Source organism: Morone saxatilis, unplaced genomic scaffold, assembly GCF_004916995.1.
Source record: "Morone saxatilis isolate NCDOM2014 unplaced genomic scaffold, NCSU_SB_2.0 Contig19, whole genome shotgun sequence".
In the NCBI taxonomy this organism is placed as follows: domain Eukaryota; kingdom Metazoa; phylum Chordata; class Actinopteri; family Moronidae; genus Morone; species Morone saxatilis.
Window position 1 is genome coordinate 21513695 of NW_023339751.1, and position 23928 is coordinate 21537622.

Below are 23928 nucleotides of genomic sequence, written 5' to 3' on the forward strand. Positions count from 1 at the left end.
ATCAAAATAATATGATGATTGTTGAATTAAGAGACGGATAAAGCGTCTCTTGTAGAGGAAGACAAGGACAAGGTCCTACAACTGCTTACAATTCCCCTAAAACATTGGACCACTGTGTAGGATTAAGTGGCATCTAGAGGTGAAGTTGCAGATCCCAACGCCCTTGCTTCACCCTCCCCTACCAAGCAAATAGTAAAAACTGTGGTGCGCAAAATCAGCCCCTATCTACAGCCGGTGTTTGATTTATATGTTCTGGGCTACTGTAGAAAGAAACATGGCGTTTCGGGCGCCTGGTTAGCCAGGGTTCGAATCCGACCTGCAGCCCTTTGCTGCATGTCATCCCCACTCTCTCTACCCCCCCTTTCCTGTCTGTCTTCAGCTGTCACTATCAAAGGCAAAAAAACAAAAAACAAAAAGGAAACATGACGTTTCAAAATGGTGGACCCCATGGAAGGTGACCCAAGGTGTCAGATCTAAAAATCAAAAAATCCATATTTTCAGGTGATTATACACTAATGAAAACATAGTATGCATAATATTTTCTACCAATAGAGCCTCCTAAATGTTACACACTTAACATTTTTGGAAGGTAACAGACACCTACCTGCACCTCCTAAAGTCACTTTTTAAGTCTTGTTTGTTTTATCCGCACAGAAACCCAACTATACAAATTACAAGTTGCAGTATTACAGAGGAATTAGGTGCTGGACCATTTCTTACCCGGGATTCTTGGAGTCTCCAAGACTTTAAAGTAATGACAAAACTTCAGGAAGTCACCGATTCTGGCCAGATAATCCCGCACAGAATCCCCCAGTAAAATTACAATGTGTAATTTCAACCCGTTCTCATCCCAATTTGTCAAATATCAACATGGCACCCTTTAGTGTATGGGATGCACCGGTCTGCAACAAAGCCTTTTTAACACACTGTGAAATGGACACAGTTTGGTTATGTTTAGGCAACAAAACTGCTTTGTTGGATTAAGATTGTGTTCTGGATTAAAATAATTCCACTAGGTTACATGAAGCGTGTGACGTAAGTGATGCCATAAATCATGTGATGCACAAAACTTCAAACTACATTGAGGTTTACTTTTAGTTTTTACATGGGACACACCTGCAACCTCTTGGGTGAAATCCTGTGTTTGTTTGAGCCATCCATCCACCCATCCATCCAACTTCTCCAGGTGGGGACTTTCTTGTTCTTTATACTATATCACCTGATGCAGATGAGTTTACATTGCAGCCCGGTGCATTTCATACACGTGCTTTTTATGAATTATATAAAAAAAGCAACTATTTTTGCAGTTTTCACTTTCTCTCAGCAATTTCATTGCAAGAAAGCTTAAACTAAACTAAAAACAACCCAACATGCATCGCAATTATTTCGAAAAACTGCTGTGAGATCAGGCATCTTAACCCCCCCAAAAAAGCCTGCGAAGATCCTGAAGGGACTGTTGCACCTCCATCAAATGTTTGTTGACCTTTTGATGGCAGTAAATGAAAGGTCAGGAGATCACAACACAAACATCAATAAGATTCATCTTATGCAGACTATGTGTATACAAAATTGCATGCCATTCCATCCAAAAGTTGTTGTATTGAAGAGTAGTGGAGCAACCAACATTCCTATCCCTAAAGCCCTAAGCAGGCAAAAAACTAATAACAAAAATGCAGACAAATGCCTCAATAATTATATATAAGTGAGTTTTCTGTCTTCTTTAAGAAACAGAAGAAGGGGAGATAGACTTATCGTACTGATTAACACGCTTTACAAAAAGATCAATCTGTGTATCTTGTTGGTCAGCTCAACCGGCTCCTTCCAGCAAAGCCTCAGCTAATATTGGATTCTTTAAGCCCAAAGAGCACATTTCCAATATTTTTCCTGTTTTATTTTATTCTTCTTAGATACAGCTTGCAAAAAGATATGAGATCAAGGGTGCTCATGAATCAGATATTTTCTTTTATGCTCTCAAATCTGTCTCTGTCCTTCATGGTTTCTATCTGCTTCAGACAATCTTATCATCACTGTCCCATTATTACCTACTCACCCCTTCCTACACACAATGGCCCTAAGTCACGTCTTCTGTAACCTCAGGCAACCTTTTTGCTTCAGCCTTCAGACATCTTTGTACATCACTCAAATTTTTAGTCTCTGATTGTTTCATTTGCAAGTATGCATACATCTGATGACACATGCAAATTGTTCCCTTTGATGCCAACCATGAAGGTTTAGTTTTTAACCTTACGACCTCACCATGTGGCGTAATTTCAGCTCTCAGCGAGAGGACATTTATCCTGTCTTTTAGGTGTGAAGGTGAAAGATGTCCTGTATCTCTGGTGTCACATGGTTTGCAGCCTTTTTCACTGAAAAAGACTCTTAAAACACTCAAAGTAATTGAAGAGTTGTCAAAGGTCCCTTTTCAGTGAAATCTTTATAGATGGCAATCATTTGCAGAGGATGAGACTGACAGTAAATATTCTTTTGGCACACAGTTATCAGGCTTGGAGACAGACAGCTTCTTTGTGGCTTTTGCTAAGAGAGATCCCACTGGCTGAATGTGATAAATCATACTGTATCATGAAATGTATAATAGCTTACATTTTGTTCTTCTAAGTTAGAACTAGGGGTAATTGCTGATATTTTAATTGTTTGATAATATATCCACACTTACACTGCAATTAGACAATGACAATGTGCGTAGTTTCATACAACTAGTTATGCTGCTTCTTTACTCACCTGAATTCACCAGAATGTTCTTCTATATTGTAGCAGTTGGTTACATGCAAAGGCTGTACCCCAGAGTTACGCACTACCTGGCTGCACCCCAACGTGCTCATCCGTGTCTCTTGAAAGCTGCACTTAGGAGGCATCTCCTTTCCCTTTTCTTTCTTTTATTCTTTTGTCTGAGTTTAATGTTACCTGTCAAATGTCAATGGTTGCTGACATTGCACACGGCACTTCAATCTGCTGCCCTTATATGGATTTACTGAGGCATTTCCATATGCTAATTGCAAATTTCCTAGCATGCATGTCCAATTTAATAAATTAACAAATACATGCAACCTGACTTGCTTGTCACATCCTTGGTTCCCTCCGGGTGCCAGCTACAGCATTAATACATGTGTAAAAATGTCAAACTGACCAGTGGTTTGCGCAGAAAGTCTGCATGTAACACGTGATTGTAACACAAGCAGTCCATACTGAAAAAGCACATACTAGTCCATACTGACCGACAAAAGTGGAATTCAAGTGGAGTTCAACCTCTGAAAGTCTCAGTGGTTATTGCATCCCAATGAGCCTCATAAAGTTTGCCTGTAGAACTGTTCTAAAATGAGATTCACCTGCGCTCTGTCAGTAAATTGTGTTTTAGTAGGTAAGTTTATTTAAAAGTTTATATATATATATACCAGCAAACAACTATTTGCTAAGTAAATATATACTGGAGTAACGATGTCCTGAGCTGTGATTGAAGTCACTCTCTCTGTGTGTGTGTGTAATCCAAGCTTCTCAGTGCTTTGTTTTCATTGCCCATCCAGCTGTGCGTGCATGTTAGTCTCATTTAACTCAATGAATTAAAGGTTTATTTAGACCAAACCAGAGTTGTTATACTGCTGGAACAGTGGAAAGACTAACCAAGGTTTTGGAGAGAAGTGTTACGATGTTACAAAGTTTTTGTCAATGAAGTCTGCTGGCTTTGAACACCGTGATATAACTGCTGTTTCTGGTTAAACAAAAAGGATCTTACTCTTTCACAAAAGGTCCCTCTCCATAAGGATCCTTTCTGTAAAGTCGTCAGACACTTCTGTCATCTGGGCCTGTCGGTGGTAGAAACAAGCACTTTTAGTGGACATTCTTAGACGGGCATTTAAGTTGCATTCCATTTTACAGCTGCTGGGTGAGGCACAGAGCCAGAATATTTTCGTATCTTACTCTCTCAATACAGAATTTATTTTGACCAGAACAGCGCTGGTGATTGTTGGAACTGTGGAAAAACTAAGACAGTTTTGGTGAGATTAGTCATTTAAGTTTGAATGAGGTGCAATGATCTGTGAGGGAACTGTTTTTGTCGATGGAATCTGTAGCGGCCATTTGTTTTGGTCTGATATACTGCTGCTCTAGTGCAACATCTAGTGGCAGTAATTTCCTTATATATAAAAACAGTTGTTGTCCCTGGTTTCTCAGTACACTTTTGTAAATAATTGCAATATAGTCTTGTTTTATTTTCTTATTTACAGCAATAAAGTTGCAGTGAGGAAGATATTTAAAAGCTAAATAGTTTGATTCTCCAACAGATTAGCAACTAGCAAACACTGCATTAACACAACATATACAGTGTGTATCAGGATGAAGCCTGTAAACTCTCATCAGTGTTTAAGTACATATATAAAGCAGTAAGATGTGAACGAGCAAGATGAAGAGCAATGCCTGAAACTATAGCCGTAACAATAACACAAAGCACCAATAAACAGAGAAAGAGAGAAAGGGGAAGCAGTGCATGTCTCCATTGTTCATTGAGCAGCCGAATCTGCTTTATGCCTGTTCATCTTGTTTATTGTTTCAACATTAGCCCAAGTAGTGACAGAAACAGAAGGTATTCTCTCTTTTTCTCTCCAGCACTGCGGCCTTGTGAGGTTCACTGGTCCACTCCATCAAGGTAATGTGATTAGTTTACTAGGCCTGGGACCTGGACAGGTTTCCTCTTGCTGCAAGCGGTGTGTGTTTGTGTGTGTGCACACGTGTGTTTGTTAGTGTGTGTTCAAGCCCTGTGCGGACACCGTGATGGATGATGAAGATGAACAAATCAATACAAAGGGCCTGTCATTGCGGCTACATCCCAATTTACCCCGGCATGTCTGCACTGTCAGTCAGCAGGCGGAGACAGAGGGAGGAAGAGAAAAGGAGGAAATAATGATAAGGTGATGGGGAGGTTGAGAGGGGTGGATGGGGAATAGGGAAGTGAGGAAACAAATGAAAAGAAGAAGAGGATGAGAGGGACTGATGGGCAGGAGGAGATCGATAGGGAGAGGATATGCAGGATGCGATTAGAGAAAGAAAGCAAAATGGATGATAAAGATACACTGACTGACCTGGGTATTTTTCAAGCTGTAATATCAATCAGATTTGGTACTTTGCCTGAAGAGGTCACACACTAGTTGGATACCTTAAGTAATTCAGTCCTACAGGTGCACACGGAAATAAGACATGTAAAAATGTGTGCACACACTGTGGCGCAAGAACATTCATACATCCACCCAATCCCAAAAGGGTTGCTCTCGTCTCTCGTAGAAGATAAGAGGGCTAACCCTTGACGGTTCAAAATGGATTAGAAACGTCTTGATTGTGAGTCAATTTTCTCTGAGCTGTAAGCCTTAATGTCTGTTTTCAGCACCAGTGCTTTTCTTTTAATGGTTCCTGCCTGCTTTTTGAATTTAAGGATGGAATTAAGTTATCTGAAAGGGAAATAACTCAATGGACACATCCGCCTGCAGCTGCAGAACTGTGTGTGTATACACACAGAGTGAACATACTGCAGTTGCATTAACGCATCAGTAATGCAGGTATTTTCCACAATCCCGACACTTCACAGCTCTCAGTGCTGTCTATTCAACTGTCACGGCTGACAAGCTAACAAATGACATTTTGTATTTCTCTCCAGTTCAAACTTTACGTAAATATCTCAAGGTTATAAAAGATTATGACTGCGTAGCAGAAATACTTTGTCAGATTTGATCAGTGAAAGCTTGCATTAAGTCGGTTTCTGTGTCTTGTCTTTACTTCAGACTTTTTACGTGGCATCAGGCTCTGCTGGATCCAACTTTTTACTTCTTTATACAAGTGCCTAATCCACATGGGTTTATAAAATAGCAAATGTACTAGTGACAAAATTTCAACTTGAAAGTTAAAGGTGTACTGGGTTACATTTAGTAGGATCTCTTGGCAGAAATGCAATCTAATATTCATAGGGTTTTCATTAGTGTGTAATCACCTGAAAACAAACATTTTGCAGCCACCGTAGTTTCTCCTATACACTTAGGAGGGGAGGGTGAGGTGAGTTGGCTCTGCAACTTCACTTCTAGATGCCACTATATCTTACACACTGGTCCTATAATCATGACAAGGAATCTCATCACAGGGACCAAGGGAACCTTTGATCTTTTAGAGGTCACAAATAGACCTTCAGTCAAAACCAAAGATATTATTGCAAAAGTGAAATTTAAGGTCAAGTGTGTAACATTAAGGAGGATCTATTGGTAGGAATGAAACATAATATTCAAAGGTTTGTTTTTATTAGTGTATAATCACCTGAATATAGGAATGCTTGTGTTTTTGTGACTTTAGAATGAGCTGTTGAAAAGCAGTAAAAACTGTGAACCTTGAGCTGCTGCAGTATATACTGTACTCCTAGGGAGGCTCTATCTTTATAATTAGTCACCAAAGGAGGCTGTAGAGTCAGGGCTGCAGTGAAATAAGTCTATTGTATTATGCCCTATATTATCCTAAATCGTATAGAGCCTTTAAAAAACCTGTCCTGTGTTCTTATTTCATATACCAAACACTTTCATACAGTCCTGTCATCAATTTAGCAGCTTGCAATGCATATCTTCCTTCCTGCAAGTATAATGAACATCATTATTGTCTTATTTTCCACATGGAACACGGTTAGACAAGCTGTTTGCGGCATGCTATGATTGTGAATCATCCATGTAAAAAGCGCAGTAATTAGAGATTAAACACTACCTACATATAAAAGCAACATTGCTCCTGCTCGACACATTCAACCTGGCAGGTTGTGCGTACATTTTTTGTAAGTCTGTAATGACACATTATAGCACATATTAGTCATACAAGTTGCAGAGCATATTGCTTAGAGGACGTACAAAAGCTATGTTTTACAACAGCGGTGCATTTACCTTGCTTTGCTCCATTCGCCAGCTGTTGGATCTAATTAAGAGGCTATTTCAAACCCGTGGCAAACCTTATTCAAACTTTACTTACAGAGCCACAAATTTCAAACAACGTGCACGTCCTTGTCTGTCCTGCCATGCGTCACAACTCTCTCTCTTGTTTTTGAGGACAAACTCATTTTTTCTTCATGCCTCTCTGCCCCTCCTATCTCCCTCCAACCCACTCTTGCTGCCATTTAATTGCAGGACATTCACCTTTAATTGGTGTTATGGCTTTCACTCTACATTGCCACGGTAATGAGACCATTTCTCACTCTCCCATTAGCATGTGATGTCACTTCCCCACTTGTAGGCCAGAAGTGAGGCAGGCAAAAAATTCTGTGCAAACTAGGACAAAATCTGCCAGAGCATCATTTTGGAGGGCTAGAATACGTGAAAAACTACATAGATGGACAATGCGTTGGCATGTATACATTCTCTTGGTGTCTCAACTTGTGCTTCCATTTATATAAATGTGTGGATGGGTGTGTGTGTGTGTGTTTGCCCGACTGATATCTTCTTCGCCTGACATTGTGTATGTGACTGTGAGCAAGACACTCCTGTATTTCTCAGGCCAGTCAAAGACAGCATTAATAACTCTGCCAACTGTCCCAGGTGAGGGTATTTTAAGACATTCAACTTCACATTCATTATTGACAAGACCGATTCGGACGTCACAGAAATCTGCAGCTCACTGTACCACTCCTTTTGTCTGAGCCATTTGACGTGACACAAGCATGGCAGCCTTTCATTCAAATCAATTATGTTCACATGCAACTATTATACATTAGTGATTTATGTTCTATGCCTACATATCTTTCCAAATCAGGAGGTTGTGTGGCATTCATATAAAGCAGCAAAAAATAATTTTGTGGAAGTCAGAGTGATGGCTATCTGGTTTTTGCTGAAACACTAGTAGTTGTTCTCTCCCTCTCTGTATCCTCCTTAACTTACTGCAATCTTGTTTTGTGTTTGTCACATTAACCAACAACAAAAAGGTTGGGTTGTTTACTATTACATCAAATTTGCCTTCTAACTCTGTATAGTCTCACAGTTTGTTATATTTGAGCTAGATGGTAACACTGCTTAAACTCACTTTATTTTACTGTAGTTGCCACATTCAGCTACTGGAGGAATAACCAACTAGCAGCCAATCTTGGCAGGGAGAGGCCTATTACAGACAAAGCCTATTCCAGGTGACATTGCCGTGCAGTAATGTCATGAGGTTTGAGGGTACACCATTAGCAGTTGTCTAGTCTTCACAATGCTAACGTGCACAGACAAACAAATACATTCAGTCTTCCTTTCACTTAACCTGCATATATTTGAACCGTTGGAGCAATTGACGCCTTAACTCAACAGGCACACTCCATAGAAAAAGATGGCCTTCGAATTCAAACCCAGGACTTGCTGCCAGGTGACAGTTCTAACAATAAGCAATGGAACATTTGCAGAAAAATATGCATACGGGCTGGTATGTGCACGGACATGCAGTGCATGTATTTATGAACATTTCCGTATAGAAATAATCATAGTTATATCAGCAATGCTCTAATTGTAATTACATTAAAAGCCAACTGTCAAGGACATAGTTACAGAAAAAAGGTTATCTTTATGAAAAGCTGACACAACGGCCTTATATAAGTAAACTTGTATCCATCTGCAGGCAGAAGAACGGGGCATAAATAGTACAGTACAGTATAAGCCTATAATTTGATTATAATATATATATATATTTGCAGTAAGCAGATCAACCTGTGTGCTTTTTGAGCATATTGTATTTCAGCTTCAGCATATACACAGGACAATTCATCAGGAGTACAAGAGCACACTGACATTATGGACATGTACTGGACACAGTAGTTAATACAGCTCAAATCCAAAGTTCTCTTCTCACGCCATCAAGTCAGGTACTCCCAACACCAATCTTACGTTTCAAGGATTTGCCTCTAAAGGCTTGCATTCTGTCACTGTACAGAGATGTGCCTATGGTTATGGTGAAATCATTGTCGGGGTTTACAGACTCATACCTACAACTGCTGAAAGAGAAACATGCTTTGTCCTCTCCGTTCTGGTCTGCGACATATCCTTAATAACTTTTGCCCAATTTCTATACTTCCCATCCTGGCCAAAGAAAATTGGCAGCAGGCAAGATAATTGCTTTTATAAATAGTAATGGTTTCTATGATAAATTCCAGCCTGGTTTTAGGGCAGGCCATAGTACAAAGACTGCACTTCTCCAAGTTGTTGGCTTTGTTGTAGAAGCTGACAGTGGTCAGTCATCTGTTTTTTTTCTTTTAGATCTTACAGCAGCTTTTGCTGATCACTTGGTTTAAAATTAAGGTTGTAAACATAGTGTGTCCATATCTGCTTTGTTTAATATTGCTTTTTTTTAATTCATTTTCCCTTCCATCAGTGTTTTTTGTATACATAAGACAGAGTCCCTAATACAGACATACAGTTAAATCTGAATTCAATATCATAGAACCAGACATTTCTTTATGCCCTTTTTTCCCTTATTTTATTCACATCTGTTTCAGGATAATTAAAATAGGTAGCGTACCTAAATCCTCCAAACATAACTATTATGGAGAGTTGTCAATTCATGCAATCCTTTTAAGTGCTTTAGTATACTATTAACTTAATCACAGTGTTGGAAACTATTGCATTATTGTCCTCCTGTGTCAGAATCAGAGGCTGCATTAAACTCAAAAGTCAGGAAAGACTTTATGTAAAGCAGTAAAACTCACACACATGCAGATGAACATGAACACCTGTGTGGACACACACACACACACACATACGCGCATACAGTGGCTGGAATAAATCTGTTGTTTGATAGAATGATCACAATCGCAGCTGCAGGGATAAGTTAGCAGATGAACTAAGAAGTAATTAATTTCTCGTTTTTTCTCACTCCGTCCCCGTCTCCTCCTTCCTCTCTATCTCCCTATATCTCTCTAGGTAGCCCTTGTCATTCGTTTCATTACTTTCAGCTGGTCACATTCTCTCATTCTGCCACCTCTCTTGCCCAAAGGCCTTTCCTACACTACTCAACTCGGAGCTCATAACTGCCTTAATTGAAACCGTCATTGCCTTAATTGCTTTAATTAATCACCTTTCCTGTGGTTAAGACTTTGTGGGGATTTGTAATAGGTGCTGACATTGGCTGTTCGTCGACGGCGGCAAGAGAGTGAGAGAATAAATATCTTTACTTTAGGAAGAAAATGGAAGGATAGGTTAAAGAACACTGAGCAACACTGAGTGATGGGGAATATCTATGCAGGATCCAGTGATTTACAGAATCCTGAAACACAGCTGTGACTCCTCTGAGCAGAGTGCGTTATAAACACGTTTCTTTGCACATACAAATCCCTGTGTTTGAAGAAATTCAATGCTGTAATTTAATTTGGTTTCTGCAGCTTCCTCGGGTTGGTTTGCTTGACTTTGACAACAACGCTGATGAGGGCAATGACTGATTTAACTTTAATTAAAGTAAGAAAATTGATTAGTAGCATATGGGAAGAGTTAACAATCAAGCACACACGCAGGCCACGGTTAAATACTTGAATGTAAAAAGGCAAGACCATCACTCGCAATGGGGCTTGTGCACATTAGGATGTAAACACATCATGGAAAAAGACTTGATCTGCAAAGTATCATAATCACAATAAAATTGTGTTTTTTTAAGGGACCAATTTGTAGGATTAAGTGGCATCTAGTGGTGAAGTTGCAGATTGTATCTAATTGAACACCGCTGGCATCTCTAACCGACAACCTGGCAAGGAGAACAGGCTGAGAACTGCGTAGGAGAAACTATGGTGGTTGCAAAAAACAAGAAAGACCCTATCTAGAGCCAGTGTTTAGTTTGTCCATTTTGGGCTACTGTAGAAACATGGCGATTCCACACTGCAGAATGGAAGGCGACCTGTGGCATCTGATTATACACTAATGGAAACACGCCTATCATTATTATATTCCAAAATGGTCCATGTATATACGATAAGTGAACATTTAAGGATAAGGCAAGAGACAAAGACAAAACAAAGACAAACTCCACTGACATTGAGCAACACCAGTTAGAATGTGATACTATTCAACAGGCTATGAGACATATATGCCCCACTTCTGTAGCTGTGTTTGCTGTGGTTTAGCCATTTAAAAAATATTTTCCTTTTCCTCCATTAATCGTTTGTTATTTTGTCTCCTCTCTGTAGGTGATTTGCCTCCTGTATGCGAATCCTGACCACATGTGGATAACCTCCTACCCACTGAGTATTGATGTCTCTGAGAAACATCCCTGGCTAAAAAAGTTTGTATTCAAACTGCTCTGTACTGAAAAAAAAAACGTTGGCAGCAAAGTCTGTGTAATATCATGTGTAACCAGGACACTGTCTCTGGAAAGGAAAGTGAAAAATTGTATTGTTTAGTACTTTGCAATGGTAGGTATGCAGGAATGTTGCAAAAGTATGAGATTAGAGGTACATTCCTCTTGACGTCCCAGGTAGCCTTGCAGTTAATTGCATTGCCCCCTTTTCACATTTGTTGTAACACCTTTGAGAACTTCGGATCGATTCCTCTGTTTTTATGTCTCCTGCTATTTAGTTTGCTGCTGTCCTTGTGTATCTAGGGTGCTTACAGATCTCCATGAGGCTGAAAAATCCTTATATAGGGTGAAGCTCAAGGTTTAGAGCAGCTCATCTGAAAAAGGCAGAAAGAAAGGCAGGGAAAGGAAGGAAATGTGTGTAATGCTTTTAAATTAGATTCTATCACAACCCCTTTATGTAGTGATGTGATCTGGCAAAAGTTCAACTTGTTCAACTTTTTCTTAGCCACCTGGCACCTCTAGATATAATCTTTATTACATATTTTCATCAAATTGACTTTTTGTTTTCTATGACTCACTTGTGATCATAATGTTGATTATGGTGTACAGTCTCGTGTAGAGTTCCTTCAAAATTAGCTTTTGGTGTGAATACTGAGTAGATTAATGGTCATTAAGGGATCAGCTAATAGGTATCCAAATAAGGAAATGAGAACATAAATAGCAGTGAGTGAGTTTCAAATCATAATGGAGATGTTAGCAAATGAAGATGAAATGCGTGACTGGCCACAACTCTACACCAAACACAGGCGTGTATGTCTGATTATGTGTGTGTAAGACAGCTTACTCCAGAGGCAGGTTTATTCCTAATTTAGCGGGAAAAAAGGTACTCATTTTACCTCCACTTACTTTCTTGCCATCATATTTTAGCTTGTAACTAATGGATGTATATGCGCATTTCATGCATGAATGTAGTGATGTTGAAACAAAATATTAAAGGAAATGCAAAACTTATTTAAAGTACATTTTAGAAATCTCATAGTTTAAGTATTTTTATTTGGAATTTTGTAGTATTTTGATAGTATGATGTTTTTGAATCTATTTATTTCATTTACCACCAGTGGTACATGTACCGTGGTTTAACAACTGGTTAGGGTGTACTAATTAACATAATGGTTGTAACTAGCAAGTGTAAAATATCCAAAGGCAGACAGGCACCACCATGGGCCGTTTTAAATGCCCAGGTATCAGTAGAGGCTGGTTGAGGTATGGCCTCAGGCAGAAAGGTCTGGGCTACAAGGCTGAAGTCAGTCCTGCAGGAGCCAAAACTAATATGGCGGGGGCGGGATGTTACTCAAATGCATGAGGAAGCAGGCGGTCTGCATCAGTGTTGTGGGACGAGTGCAGGATGAAATTTCATGTATGAAAACACGGGAGACTATTATTATTAGTGGGCTTAACTATGCATGTAAATGGATTGTCTTTGAGTGAACCATTTGCAGTTTCTTTTTCCTTCATGGCGTACCCACTCACTTTCTCTCCCCTCCTCTCTTGTCCTATGATAATGAGGTTGTCCATTAAATCATTGTGCAGGCTGTAGTTCTAAAAAGAAACACACTTCATGTGGATGAACTTCAGATTCAAGATGTTATTGTCTACTCCTCTTTGAGAAAATCACTGTCAGTCATTATGACAGTCATTATCTTGGAGGTAATGACTGTCTGCTCTGATCAGTCCATTTACAAAGAACACTAGATGAAAAAAGTAGCACATTCAAAAAGGAAGAGGAATCTTTTTACTATGTGTAGATAACTTTTGATTTCTTTCATCACAGCCAATCAGTGGGATAAACATTAAGTATTAAGAATTGTTTCAAAGTTTTGAGGCTTTGTTTGTGTCTTAATTATGGTCTGGGGAAAAAAAGTTATGTAACAGTGTTATTTAAGCGCCAAACAGGCTAATTTAGAGATACAATGCAGCAAAATGAAGTTAGCCTTGTAATGGGAGAAGTAAAGAAATCATAAATATTGTGCACATACTAAACACCCAAAATTAAGACAGAACATTAAACTAAAATAGATGGTATTATGGAAAAATACAAAATCACCTAAACAGCAAAGCAGTTTTGCAAATGAAGTGACTGTAAATGAAGTAGGTAAATGCTGCATAGAGTCAGCCAAATGATTATTAAGGTAATTTCATCCTGTCAAGTCTGCTCACAATTAAGTGATCTTTGTAACTCTAAACATGGATGGCTTTGTTTTGACTCTTGGAAAGTACTGTAACCAAGGATTAGGATGGATGAGGCAAAATTTACAATCTAAAAATACAGGAGGTTGGATACTTTGGATAAAACCTTTTAGTATTTTTAAAACAAAGAGAATGCAAAATGAACAATCAGAAATTTTGAAAAGAAAACTTTTGTTCTCAGCAGGTTTACAGTTATCTCTCATTCTTTTTTATTTGATAGGACAATTAAAGGTGTGAAAGTGGGGGAGAGAAAGGGGATGACATGCAGCAATGGCCCTTGGGTTGGATTAGAATTTGGACCATAAGGACTGAGTCTTGGAAAGCTCTACAAGGTGAGCTACCAGGGTGTCCCTATACATATCTTTTCTAATGGAGAAAAGGCTTTTTGGAAACCAGTATATTATATTGTTGTGGTGCCTCAGTTCATTGGGCAAAACTGACAGGAGTTAAAGGATGGACAATGGTACGAGGTGCTATAAAAAGCTATGGCAGTGTTTTGAAATGTTTCAATAGACGATATGGATACCTTTTTCGCTGTGTAAACTTGTCATCTCATGTCACAATCATTTGTAAACACTATCAATTCAAACTGCCCACAACCACCATCCATATATATTAAGATGGATGACATGATAGCTCCCCAACAGTGAAGCCAAAACATCTGTATCACTGACTGACTGCAGTATAGGTCATAAAGCCTGCTGCCTCCATGTTGGCAGATGGGACTTGGGCAAAACAAAAAAAATTAAGTCAAATAATTTTTTTCCAAAGATGATTTCTGTCAATTTGGATAGTTCTTATCACGCTGATGTATCTTCAAGTGTATTTTTTATGAGTTTGGCTTAAATTGGTTATTTGAAGCTTTAAAAGGGGGTTCATGTCATGATTGACAGCTGAGCCCTGCTCGCAATTGAGTCGGCTGGGTGTACGGGTTGGACCTCAATACCGTGGTGCCAACTCCGATCACTACTGCGCAGCCTATGGCTCTGAATGACTTAACCAGTGCAAAATGGCAGCGGCCAAATCTGGGATATTTTGGCTTGATTTTTGTACAGTGGGAGGAAGTGGAGACTTGGCATTCATGTTCATATATGTTAATAACAATCAGTGTTTTCTGCAAAGAAAGGAACATTTTATACCTGATTTATGGAGCATCCCCTTGAGATCAGTAAATGCCTGACAACACCTTTAATTCACAGTATCTATTCATATTATTGAAGTAGAACACTACTTTTGACTGCAAATCACCTATATCCAAAACCTCATTAAATTAACATTACATATCTTGAGCAAACCTGAACTACTGAAATGTGAATTCCAGATTCAGTCAAATATGCTGAGGTTAGTGTTTCTTTGACTCATAACATCTTCACCTTTGCTCAGCTGGGGAGTTTTCTCTGGCATAAAGGGCAGGACGGGCCACAGCGGGGAGGTGAGATAAACGGTGTATGTATTTCACCGTTTTCACCCGCCATGTCAAGATGGATGCAATCCATCACTCCACCACAATGACACTTTAAATTGGTTACGTCAAATTAACCTGATGTATCATGGCACCATGCTGGGGGTTTCAAATTGGTTTTGTGGCCCGTTATGAGCAATGGGTAGGCATTCATCAAGAATGGCTTTTACTTGTCCCCAGGCAGATTCTGGTGTACTTCCTTCTTTCCCCTGACCAGTAAGGAGCTACAGATAGCTGTTAAACTGTCATGACTATATCACGCTAAGTGCCTTGAATTAAGATACTTACCAGTGGCACACAGGTTGACACAGAGGAATATTCAGTTCCTCTGTTCTTCAATGCTGAGAACTAATTTCCTGTCAACATCTAAACCTTATCCAAAAGCCTCGATTCTACGTTCTTTCAAATTTAAAGCCAGTCAGATTTAGGGGAAAGAAACTTGTTTATGGGTAAGAAAGGAAACAAAAGCAGCTTTAAATTACCTTTAAAAACAGCTTGTCCGCCTACATGAAGCCTTCATAGGAACAAACATTTGAGTTGGGTTATTTTTTAGCAATATCAGCTGTATGGAGGGCAGTGTTGGTCTGTCTGTAAGTACAAATGGATTTATTTCTAAAACATTTTCTGTAGACATTCATAATCCCCAGCAGATGAATCTTACTGACAATAAATGGTTCAACAACTATTGGATAGATTGCCATGATACACAAAAACATGCATCCTAATAGACACAAAGTCTACACATGGCATCAATGCATCCTTGATTGTGTTATGAATATCTTAGTGCAGCTATTCATTAAGCAGCAAAAGACAGAGGGTTCACTTTTCCACAACATCCCCAAATATGCTGTTGGATTGAGGCAACACCTGTTGCCAGGAGAGAGAGAGCATACAGTGTTACATTCATGTTCAGGCTGTATGAATGCTGATCAGAAATGACACTGCTCAATGATCCCCATCCACACTTCTGTCCATGTGGAAACTGCAGCCACGAGGTGCACAGCAGTTTAACTCATTTAAACATTTGTTGGCACTTGGTGCAGATAGTTCCTTCTTTGACAATCCCTTAAAACTCAGGAATAGCAGGACACATTGTGACAGGATTGCTGAGCTGTAGAAAGTTGTCAGACTGTATTAAATAGCAGGCCAGTTATTCAGACCAGTCAACACCATGACAGCATCCCTGTTTTTTTTCTTCACAGAGCTTCACAAGTTGTTGTTTTTTTTTTACTGAAGGAAGCTGATGCTTCTAATGGCAAAAGCTTACGATGGAGTAAACAGAAGCACATCAGAAAAAAGTTAACAAAAATCTTTTGGTAGATTGGTAGAGGTTGTATGAGATACTTGTACATAGTCAGTGTATTACCTACAGTAGATGGTGGTCTGCATCCCTGCTGTTTGGAGAGGCAGGCAGGAGTACCAGCATGGATAAAGAGCAGCATCAAAACGTTGGTTAGATCACTAAAAAAAAGGCCCCTCCTAAAAAAAGTTTAGTGTATGCTATATGTAATGTAGTGCTTTACCTTCAAAGCCACCAGATTCTTTTGACAAAAACAGCAATTTGACTTGATTGGAGTTTGATAGTCTACCAACGTCCCAATCATAAAATTATTGTTTTTGTCAAAGGAGTCTGGAGACTTTAAAGAGAGCGATATAAGGGCTTCAGTTCCCTTCAGAAAGGACTCTCTGATGGCAAGGTAAAGTGGTGATATATTCTAAATATACCATACATTGAAACTAAGGTACTTATCCATAAGTGGCCACCTAGAAACCTAGTCTGAGCCCAACACAGTGAGCATCCATTGGATACCCAGTTATGACCCTCTGGGTCAGATCTTGTTGACAGCAAGGTGACTCCAGCCATTCAGACCCAGTGTATGAGTTGATAATGTCATGATAATATCTGCAAATGTTATTATTGCAAATATATTCATGCTTATGGCTTTTTTGGGGACACACATCCAAAATCTGCAAGTCAGTGATAAACAGGCCTAGTGGTGGAAAGACCACATAAAGCTGTCCACTTTCATGAATGTTTAAGAGCTGGGGAGAACATAATTATGTCAACAATTAGGTCTATTGTCTCGCCCACAGTTTATTTCCTGGTTGAACTTTTTGTCCTGTGTTTCTAATCACCAGCTCTAAACGACCCAGTATACTGCCAACAAAGTTTAGTCTGAAGATTGGTTGGTATGAAAGCCCTTACTACCCCTTTTCTTACATTAATACAGTTTTAATAAAGCCCTGTCTGCTGCAAAAACTGATATTCAAGTCAGACATACTTTTCTTACTGGCCAATTAAGTCAAGAAACAAAAAAAGGCACATGACTCACCAGTATGGATGCATTAAGGTCAAAATATTTCTTATTTTTTTATCTTTTACAGACTGACTCACTATTGTTGCTGAAGTCCTCCAAAATGTGATACCTTATAAGAAGCACTTTGCTGAATTCTTCTTAAGTGTCGTTCATTCATTTTGAAGATGATTCCTTAGTCAGTGATTATTATACTGAGCAGCCTGCTCATTATACTAATGGTCTTAAAGTCACATTCACTTGTGAATGTGTCTTCTTTTGGAAGTAAAAACGCAAGGGCCTCTTAACCTTGCTTTTTAAGGGATCGCTTCAGACAGAGCACTCTGCCCCAGGAGAAATTAACCCAAATTCAAGACACTCTTAGAAAGGTATCTGTGCCATGTCTAAAAAACAATTGCCTTTTTCGTGAGACATTTTAACTTTGCAATGTGAATTATTAGTTGCAGCTATTATGTCCGTAAAGCATCAGCCTCCTGATTGTCTTTTTCTCACTGTCAAATCTGTTTCAATTTTTAATGATGAAATGAAGCAGACATTACAGGTTATATTGACACTCACAATCCAGTCTTCATACCATAGTTCTAGCTCAGTTGTTTTTTGCTGTTGTGTTATATTTTTTAATTGCCTGAGCTGCGTACCCACCAGTCTAGGGTCTACTCTGCCTTCTGCTCAGTGCATGCTGGGATAGGCCCCAGCCCCCTGATAGTGAAGATATGTGGGTTAGATGTGTGATTCATCATATCACATCTAAAAGATCTAGCAGTTGTTAAACCTTACTAACTTTATAATATCGCTAAAAATATCCCTCTGTGTTACCAATGTGTTTGTACCCTGGACACAGGGAAGAAGAGAGGCTGTGTTCAAATTGCCATCTAATTTTTGAAGCCAGGTCCATTTTAGCAAGTCAAATGGATGCTAAGGTTACCTGTGATTTAATGTACCTTGTACTAATGTAGAACAGTGTTGACCAGAAGCATATTTAAGGTGTCCTTTTACACAATTTTAATAGGCGCTTCATGAAACCAACCAAAGCCAACCAATCATAAAGGATTATTGCATTTGGCCAATTTATATAGTTATAATATAGCATATAACATAATTTCTATGTTATAATGTCACTGCACTAAAGACTTTCTAAGAACAAGTAGGGAGACCAACTGTTTTATGTTTAGAACACTGTAGATACACTATACACTGTAGAAATTACCAATCTAATGTTATGTAAAAACAGAACTTTAGAGATTTAAGATTTCATGAATTCTCCATTTGAAATATTAAATACATACAGTAACTCTATTCCCGCAATCAACAGTGGGTATTCGCTTCTATTCCAGGGCTATTTTGTTTAATGAATAATATCATAACACAATAACAACCACTTTTCATTTCTCATATCTACAGTATGTTTGCAATTCTTAACCTTGCCATCTGCTCTGATGGATATATCCACATCAATGTCTTTTTAACAGAGACTGGTGACAGAGATATCACAAGTCAAAACCGTAAACGCGTCTATTCTTACAGGCCGTCTTATCTAAGCAGTATCTGTCAAGGATGTTGGTTTTTTTCTCAGGAGTTAATTGGCTCTGTAATACTCCAGTGGTGTGCAGGAAATCAACATGGAAATAAATATAAAGAAATTGAAGTGTGTCTTCACCTACAAGAAGTTATATCTTCAATACAGGGAGGCGGAGAGACTCTTCGAAGACTAGCGAGGGAGCAATTTGACAGTATAAGTCTTTTGAGTACTGCCTTTGTGTATTAGTGTGACTGTGTACGCATGTATCTGTTTACATCATGTTTGTTCACCTATATGAGTCATTTAAAAAGATGTTTTGAGCTTTAACCACTTCAAGGCAGCAAGAATCTATCTTGGATACTGGTACATAAAGCAGCAAGTGTACATTTACCGGTTTACCAACACAACACAGTCATATGCCTGGAAGCACTGGTCTGCTCGTTGAAAGCAATTTAGGGGATCAGTATCTTGCTCGTGGACACACTGACACAGGGAAAGGAGGATTTTAGCCACCAGTACTATTTTCAACTAGCTCCACCACCAAAATACAGCTACTGCAATTAAAGGGCTGGTTCCGTTTTTTTTTAACGAAAGGTTGATCCAATGTGTAACATTTAAAGGATCTAGTGGCAAAAATGGAATATAATATTTTTTGTTATTAGTGTATAATCACCTGAAAGAAGGAATTGTGTTGTTGTTCTTCTATGTTGAACCACCTCATATTAAGGTAGTCACTGAAATTTTGCCAAATTTTAATCTAGACAGCAAGATGCCTTTTGACCTATAAATCACCAAGTCAGTGTTACTGGGAAAGCCTGGAAGACGGGTTTCTCTGTTAATGGTTTAAACTTTTTCTGTTGCCCTTTGGTTTCAAATCTTTTTGTTTGCTTGACCCAGTTTGCTACTTTCTGGCAAACCAGCAGCTGGCTGGGAGGTCACCAATTATATCCATGTATCAAAACCACTACCGGTGATTCTCCACCCCACATTACAACATTTAAGAAAAAATCACTTTCAGGAATTGAGAGTCTGGTTGCAGGCCCCCGACAAGCCTCAGGAAGTGAGAAGCAGCAAAGAATTCCAACATGAACTCTTAGCGTCTCATTAATGGAGGCTTGAAGAAGGAAAAGATAAACTCTGCTTCAACTGTCAATCTGTGGTTTACACAGAGAATAGAAAGGAAGAGGGACAAAGAGACAGAAAGTCAGAGACAGAATGAGGTTAACCACACACCACACCAACCCCCTATCCATCACATACACACACAAACACAAGGAGGCTAGGTGACACAGGGGGAGTAGCCTTGAGTTATCAAAATGCTAATGCAATATAATGGACAACACTGGTTATGTTTTTTAATATACACCCCACCTCTGTTCAGGTGCTTTTCTTTGTCCAAGGCTAGAGGCATGGAGGTTGAGAGGGAAAAGAGAATGGGGAATTTGAGTGATAATGCACTCCATGTTAGCTGACCTTTCTCTTCCTCTCTGGCTGACGAGCAGCAGCAGTCTGTCAGGAGAAATCTCGGCCCGTTTAAGTCAAAAGGCTGTGCGTTATGAAGACACTCCCCTTTAGAAAAACTGAGACAGAGAGAGAGAGTGTGTTGAGGACTGTGTGCGTCAACCAATTGGGAATTTGTGATTGAACACAGAGTTTGACGCAACTGCCAGCGTAAGTGCACACGTTATCATCCGCCTCCAGCTCAAACCAGTCTTCCTCCATCATGTGAAGTACCTGCTTGAGCCCTTTAAGGTGGCACATGGCGTCTGTCATGCTTTGTATCTCGGCCACAAGAGAGAAGCCCCTAGCTGACACTTTCCTCATGTCTGTTCATCAATGTATTCATCAGTGTTTAAATGGATCCTCTTTCTCTGACATAAAACAAAAACTTTGAATTTGTCAGAAAAATACATTGTCTTTCCTCTCAAACTGTCAGTTTCGTGGGCTTTTTCCTTTTGTTATGATTACAATAACAGGAACTGTTTTCTCGCCTACCGAGAAAAATAGAGAGACAGGAAAAAATTGGATATGTGATTGTTATTTGATTTGCGGTGCTTGTCAAAAATTGTTAAAAATTTTAGACCTGTATCGACTTTTATTTCATTTGCCTGCTTTGTGTTTGAGAAAATAATGTCTCCTCAAACTGTTGCAACATATTGCTAACGCAGGTTTGTTTGCCTCCTGTGGTAAATTTACAATCACACTTGTGTCTTATCTCAGGCTCTGAGAAGTTGCTATGGCAGCCATGTGTGGTGATTTTTCCAACAGAGCACAAGGTGATGACAAGTTAGAAAAATCCCTCGCTCCAAAAATAGTGACACACACAACATCCACCTACACGTACATACAAGTATGTACAGACACAGTGTGAATGTATCAGTGCTCAGTTCACTTTGAGAACAAGCTAGGTGTTAATTATCCATCTGTGGTTGAAATGCAATGAAAAAATAAAGTAGATAGCATGAGAGAAATGTATGTTTTGTGACGGCCCTCTGAAGTAAGTTCAGCAAAAAAATGTATCCTTAAAAACTAAAGAATTCGTACCCTGTAACAATTGAGATGTAGTTCTGCAGTTGGAAATCTTGTGCCCTTCAACTCCAGTGAACAGGGCACACCACACCTCCTTATCACGTCACACTATCAGACATCAGATCATTATTTTAACAATAATGACAAACAAAACAACAAAAACCTCAACATAAGACATTTCATCACATGATCAGCATCATTCCCAACAGACAATGCATGATGTCTCAACGTAATTTTAATAAAAAAGGCAATTCTGCAAAATGGCTTTAACACTAAGCCGCTATTTGACCATTATACGGTTTCAACAGTCCCGTTAGCTGCAACCTTTCTCCTTTGAATTTCGTTAAGTTTGTTATTTTTGTAGATTTGGGGTAAAAGTAGTTGTCAGGAGCTTGGGTTCTGAAGGCTGCCAGGGGTGAGCTTAGTTCAATGTTTTGTTAGGCAGTTTAAATTTTCACTCTGGCCTTTTGGAGCAGCCGGTGTAGATACTGTGTTGGTGTGGAGAAAAAATCTGAATAGCTCATGCTGAAGATTTTAGCAGATGACTTGAAGACTTGTTATTTGCACAAAAAATGACTTACTTGCGTTACCATTTTGAAGTGTAAGTTGGTTAAAAAAGGTTGAAAAAAACCTGCAGCTATTCTAGTCTATTCTCAAAGCAAATTTGTTTGAAATAAAAATGTTCTATCTCTGAACACATCAAACTGGCAAATGTCAGTGTGTCATTTAGCGGTGCATTCACATCCCATCATGTGCAGTCCAGACAGAAAAAGAGCTGCAGAAGAGTGAGGAAGTATGTAAGTATTGTCATGAAAAAGGGACTGGATAGCGGACTGCCGTGCTCTGCAGCTAAAATTAAATTGACTAATGTAAAAACGTTTTGCTAGTGAGTTTCCTCATATGTAGTTTCATAAGGGGCCTAGTAGTGTTGAAGACTTTTCTTCCAGAAAGTAGCAAAGGAGTTTGTGTGAGAATCCTGTGGGACACCGGGTTTCTGCATTCTTCCATCCTGACTTCAGTCCTTCCCTTTCTGGGTGACTAGTCTCGGTGTGGGTTTGTCTGTTCTGTCTGCTTCATTGCATAAACTTAGTCTCAGTTTTGACTCGGTCTAGGGTGAAGTGTGCATGGGTGTGCACCCAGCATTGCCTTTGAGGGGAGTTGAGGTCACGAAACAGATTGGTTGGTGGTCACACACACATAATCCAGAACCATACTGTCCCTCACTGACTGTCCAATACAGAGTTAGTAGCTAAACAGAAGGTTGATCCAAATTGGAATTTGAAAAACTTGTGAATGGTGAACCAGAAGGGCTTCACTCATCGACCCCTTGCCTCTACATCTAATGCAAAACTGTGTATCTGTTGTATACTTGTCTGTTGGCTCCTATTTTTGTTTTAAGTCACTTCGTGTATGTTAGTGCAGAGATGCCTGTGGACGTCCTTAAAGACCCAAACCCCTAAGCTGGTCTCTCGTGTTGCTGTGGCGTGATTTGTGTAGTGTAGTGATGTGAATTCTTGCTCTTTTTAGTGAGTCAGATCATTTGGGTCAGATAAACAAGAAAAGCAGTCTGTTTCAGTTCCCAAATGGCTCTTTATTTACTACCAGCCAGATTTTGCAATATTTTAACCTATGATTGGTACTCCAATTTTCAGTGTAAATATGCTAAACCTTATAATTTCCTGAATACCATAATTTTATATTATACATGGTATAAAAGTATAATTTTATACATTATAATTATACATTCTAATTAATGTAAAAACATAAAACACTATTAGACATTTGTATTGAATATTGTTTTTTATTATAACTGTTTTGTTATTTATTGTATGTATATTGTGTATCTAGAGCAGCGTTAAAAATGAGATCTCTGTCTTTTCTCTCTCTTTTCTCTGGCTGATAAATAAAAATAAAAATAAAACAATCACTGTAAATAGTCCTATATAATCTTGTACATTCCAGAATACCATCATTTTACATTATGCTTCTTATAAAAGTATAATTTATACATTATAAATAATGTAAAAACATCAATCAGTATTACACATGCGTACTGAACATTTTAAGAAATGGAGTGACGACAGAGCTCCCCCTCTGCTACGTTAATGCCACTGTTGCCCTGCATCCGTATTGCTGCCTGCTGCTCTGTAAGGTATTGCGGCCTGCTTCGCTGTAAGCCTAGACTCCAAAATCTAACAATGTTTTACTGCTGCAATAAACTTTTTAAATGTGAATTGTCTGACTGAACTATGTTTTGTATGTTGGCGACCGGGGCAGCATAACAAAATCTCATCATGCTTGGATCTTCATTTTATTTACAAAGTGAGACATTTTTGGAACAAATATTAGGATTCATTTATAAAAAATAAAAAAAATAAAATAAATAAAGGGGTTCTCAGCGTTTAATTAAAGGAGTTGCCTTATAGAGCCAACTCCTTCATGAGTGACTCATAGGCTAACTAATGTAGTGATGTATTGTTGTGTCAATGCTAATTATTGTCCTTGCTGCCTCTTTAAAGGGGAACTTCGGCAGATTTTTATCCTAGTCTTGATCACTAGAGGTCCCCGAGTACTGTCGATAG